Source organism: Belonocnema kinseyi, chromosome 3 (genome assembly GCF_010883055.1).
Source record: "Belonocnema kinseyi isolate 2016_QV_RU_SX_M_011 chromosome 3, B_treatae_v1, whole genome shotgun sequence".
Classification (NCBI taxonomy): Eukaryota; Metazoa; Arthropoda; class Insecta; order Hymenoptera; family Cynipidae; genus Belonocnema; species Belonocnema kinseyi.
In genome coordinates, this window is record NC_046659.1 from 66,777,472 (window position 1) to 66,783,033 (window position 5,562).

Below are 5,562 nucleotides of genomic sequence, written 5' to 3' on the forward strand. Positions count from 1 at the left end.
TGAAAGAGGGAGCGCTTCTTAATATTTTGACACCAAAATCATGTCGATACACCTTACCGACTGCGAGTAAAGCCACCCACGCTTTAACTTGACAGACTGTAAATGAAAAATCTTTTTTAAATTATTATCAAACTTTTGAAAATATTTTCCTTTTTTACGGTTAACTGCCAAATCATTAAAGATTTATTTACAAATATTGCAAAGCTTACAAGCAATGTATTTTTAAACAAATATTAAAATGTTTTTTTTTTCATATTCAGAGATAATAATATAAAACTTTGTGTTTAAACAGCTTCAGCAAGACATTCTTGAAATAGACAATATTTTATCCACGAAAATATATATGACTCTAACGGTGAAAAAGTCCATAATTTTTTACGCTCAGAGTATTCTTTTCTTAGAGTTATTCAGTGAGTTGAAAAATTATAACGACATACGCGAGTATCAGCGTAGTTTGATTTCCGGATGGCGATTGCAAAGGGATGACTTGCAAAATTCTGACTCGCTAAAAACTAACGAAGAAACTTGAATAAGTTTCTGTCGTATTCTTATCAGTACATCTATTTCTTCTAAAAGTCACTATAATAAACCGAGGTAAGTTTCAATAATCACATTCGGATTCTTGCCTGTGACAAATAGCATTTTTTCTTCTGATCTTGCTCCTCCAGGCACACTTTTTTCTAGGCGAAGAATATTTTTCGTAGATGAAAATGCACATCAATCAAATGATCCGATTGTTTGAGGAGCGAGCATCCGATTGACATTTTTGCTTAAATCTTCTAGTCCGTTTGGCGTTTAAAATGTGATAATTTTCGGACACTCTGAAAATAATTCTTTTATAACATTTTCCGATTCTTCTTTCTTTCTCGTTTTTTAACGTCTCTTAACCAAGCCTTTCGAATCTCCTATTCGATTTGAAACTGCATTCACGTCGTCTATCCAGATTCATATCTACTGTATCTTTCTTCATAGCTGCTGCTTGCTTTGTTAATGCTTCTTTTCACTCGATCATGATACGGAACCATCACATAATAAATCGTTGATTTTTATCCCCAAAGCTAAAATTTTTGCTGGCAGGTTTAAACATTCTTCTATTCAATAAAAAAATGTCTTAATCTGTAATTGCTTTTGTGCGAAATGAAATGCAGTTTATAAAGTAAATTTTTGTGCATAATGGGAATGTACGCTAACATTTGAAGCTCTTGACCTAGTACATTATGAATCTGATTCGAAATGTCACGTCGAGGTTACTGGTCTCGGTGATTTTTTGACCATAATAAAATACACTGTATTTTCTAATAAGAAATTTAAATATATACTTACTTATAATAAATTTCAAATTTCAAATAATCGACTACGAGGTACTAAGGGTTCTATTGTTTTTATATGATCCAGATAATTTTAATCCTTCTATTCAAAATTGAAATTTTCAAACTTATGGATACTTCTTGCATAATTTTCTCTCGCTAACTTACTAGACGAATGAAATAGAATGATTTTAATGTGCTCAAAGTTTCCCAATTTTTTGAATATGTATTTTGACATTTGAACCTGTGACGAATCGTGACGAATTTGATTTTCCACCGATTTTCGGATTTCCCAGTATTATCTTGGCGCTGAATCCTTACCCGGTTCATAGGACTAAAAATATGCTCGCAAGTTTGAGCGCACCTAGGGCACGCGACTGCTGGTTCTCGCGCTTCGCGCTCGATTATGTATTTACCTCGGGCTACGCGCTCGGTCTTTATATTTTCGCACATTCTTGTACAAACATTTTAAAATTAGGACTTAAAACATTCACTACTGTAATTTTGTGATTGTGAATTCTCTTTCGTTAAAAAAGCTTAGCTCGAGTGTTTGAGCGCACCTACGGCACGCGACTGATGGCAATCACACTCCGCGCTTAGTCTTTGCATTTCATCCGCATTCGGGCACAAACCTTTTAAAATCAAAGGTGAACGGACCGACATCTGTAATTTTTTTTATTTTGACTCTCTTTTGTTAAAGCTCTTTTAGCTTTAACGAACACATTCTCATCACGTATCCCGTGCTTCGCACTCGATTTTGTCCAACATGTCAACTTTTCTACAATATACACAACACTTTTATATCAATTATAATAAATTTTTTATGTAACTCTGCCAGGGATTAATTATTAAAAAATTGCAAAATAAAATGAAAATTGTATTTATCATGATTATTTTTGTATTTGTTTCTTATTTAGCTTTAAATTGTATTCTAAGCTGCTCTGAAACATGTATCATTTCAATAAATGTATATCATTACAATTCATAATATGAATAAAAATTAAATCATACTAATTCTTATTTCCATGTTTTTATAATTTTTTTAAACCTTTAATATTGTTTTTCACGATTAAACAAAAACTACTGCGCTTCTGCATAGGGTCTAATACAGCAACCTATATAGGTTCTTATATAAGAGCCTATGTCCTCTTTCGTCTTTTCTATTCTTTTTCCAAAAAGTTAATTTTTGAATTTTTAATTTTATGTTTTACGATTAAAATAAAATCTACTCGTCCTATCGAAAAATGATTGGTAATAAATTCATAGATCTTTTTAGGCGTACAACTGTCGCCTGTTAATTTAAGTTCATACATTGTGTCATTTTTTCAAACAAACTTAATATTTTTATTTGGAATGTTACTTTTTACGACTAAAGCAAAAAGTACGTGTCCTATCAAAAATGATAGCTCTTTTTTGGATGAACAAGTTTTTTCTCATCTTTTTCGAAGCTTATCTCGAAAAGTGATTCATTAAAAATTTGCAGTCTTTCCAGGACGCGCAATTTAAGCTTTTTCGTTTTTTTCGTACCTTGCATAGTTTGACCAAAAAATGAAATTGGTTAATTTCTCATTATTTTTGGTACGATCAAATTTGGAATGTTCAACTTTTCAACCAAATTAAAAAAGTTGTTATCATAGTCCTGTAGGGCTTTCAAAAAGCAAAGTTTTTCCTTTTCTGACTTTTTTCATATCATGCGTTGTTTGTCTTAAAATGTTCATTTTAGTTTTTTTTTTGGATTTTGAAAATGCTCTAACTCTGATAGTCTTCTTTTTATAGAAAAAAGTCATGGGCATAAATTGTTTGAGTTTCTGTGTACTATGAAATACTGTACATAGAATTTATAAATCTTAAAAAAAATGTGGTTTCAAACATTTTTGGTTCGTTTAAATTTGGAATTTTCAACTTTTCGACCAAATTAAAAAAGTCGTTATCATAATCTTGTAGGGCTTTCAAAATGCAAAGTTTTTCATATTCTGACTTTTTTTCATATCATGCGTTTTTTGGCTTAAAATGTTCATTTTAGTTTTTTTTTTTTTTGAAATTGCTCTAACTCTGATAATTTTCTTTTGATAAAAAAAAGTCGCAAGGATAAATTGCTTAAGTTTTGAAGTAATATGAACAACCGTGCATAGAATTTTTACATTTTGAAAAAATGGGGTTTCAAAAATTTTGTGCAGGATCAAATTTTCAACTTTTTGACCAAATTACAAAAGTTGTTATCATAATCTTGTAGCGTTTTTAATAAGCAACGTTTTTCTTCTTCAGACTTTCTTTCGTATCATGCGTTGTTTGGCTTCAATTGTTCATTTTAGTTTGTTTTTTTGGATTTTGAAAATGCTATAACTCCAGTCATTTTTGATGTTTCGAAAAAAGTCATTGGAATAAATTATTCAATTTTTTAATACTATAAATAACCGTACAGAGAATTTTTGAATTTTGAAAAAAGTGGTCTCAAAAATATTCAAAATGTGCCCACTTTTTGAATTCTCATCCAAAATGGCTCAGTAGCTTTAGTTTAGGACACTAAGCGAGTGTACCAAAGGGCAATCTAATAGATTGATTTGTTCAAAAGTTATCGTGTTCACAAACAGACAGACATACAGACAGACATACAGACATATAGACAGACAGATATACATACAGACAGACACATTCGTAAAAACCTGTTTTTCGGATTCAGGGGGACTCAAAACGTGGACATTTGACAAAAACTGGGGGGGGGGGTCAAATTTTACATAAATCTAATACCTTCTCTAATGAGAATGTAATAATAATGAATCCTTTACTGTCAATTCGTAATTTTAACTTTAGAATTTATATTTTAAAATATTATCTGGCGCGGCATTGTAAGAGTGAAATTGGAAATTTAATAAAATATTTATTGATACGTTTTTAAGCATCCATAGATAGAACTTGGATAAGGAGAATAGCGATAGGGCGTAATTAAGAACTAGGAAGCGGTACTACGATTATGAGGAGCGAACGTAGTTAAACTCTAAGCAAGCTGCAGTTTTGCTAGAGTAATTGATGAGCCAAAGCTTCAATTAACGCTTAATCTGAAACACGCTTGCTTTTTAAAACTTTACTCTTCTAGCTACACTTTATTTATACCTTGTGATCATCCGACAACTTAAAATAACACTTGAATATCATTGGGCCGTCCATTAACTACGTTAACAATTTGACCTGCAGCAGTACAGTATAATAATGACTCAATAAGATTTAAAATCGCTTTTATATTTTAGCGTGCTCGCAATTTCCCATATTTCCCTTTTTATCAATTTCCAATTACTTCAATAAAAGTTCATTTTTATTTTCATTTTCATAAAAAGTCAATTTTCTCAAGAAACCTACACTTACAATTTTTGTCAATGCTTTTCCTTTTTAATTTCGCCTCTGGTTAAGAATACATCTGCACAGTTATGCAGACTATGGGACGGTTCCACCGACCTCAGTTAAGTCATTGGTTAACTGCTTGCAGGTTAAAAGTCATGTCATAGTTAAGTGTCGATTATCCTGTCGCACATTCCACCACATTTTTGGAGGTCCCGGTTATCTAACCAGATAGTCGTTTCGAAATAACTCCTATTTTACTTTGAACCATTCGCGTGATTGGCTACTTATTGGTCGAGTGAAAAGCAAAGCAATATGGCCGTGCGCGCTAAATTCAAATAAGGTTCACTCTCCGTTCGTGACCACACAAACCTAAAAAAAATTAATTTGTATGTGTTTTTGTTCATGTTATACTTCTGTTGCATTCGTGTTATCTGTGATACGATGAAAGAAAATAAAGTGAGATCGCCTAATTTTCTTCTTGATGCTCCTTCGATTTGATTCAGCAAATCATTTACACAAGCTTTTCTTAAACAAAATCTCGTTTGCAGCCCCATGCCACTTTTCTGGAGGGCTGTGGAAAATATTTGTCATAAGAGTTGACGGTGTTCGTGTGGCGGCGCCAGCTATGCAGTTGGCCTAGTATTCAAATATTGCAAAGCGAAAGTGTTAAAAAAATGGTTTTCAAATGAAAATAATTTTTCAATAGTCCTGGGTAAAAGATAATAATCTTTAAGATTTTTTATTACCTTCTGAATAAAAAGTAATTAGCGAAAATCGTAAAATTTACTGCTTTTAGACGTCAATCCCATTGCATTTCTACTAATCACAAAAAATCATTGTTCTTGGGCAATCAAATTAAACATATAATTATTTTTGCAATTTTTAAATATCCGAAAAGACAATAGTCTAAATTTTATTA

The 5,562-nt window shown here is 31.7% G+C and overlaps 1 protein-coding gene across 1 annotated transcript in view; it reads left to right on the forward strand.

Annotated features, from left to right (window-relative positions):
- The window catches only part of LOC117169470, a 179,282-nt gene that overhangs the window by 113,795 nt on the left and 59,925 nt on the right, over window positions 1-5,562 (forward strand). The gene's annotated exons all lie outside the window — the stretch shown is intronic.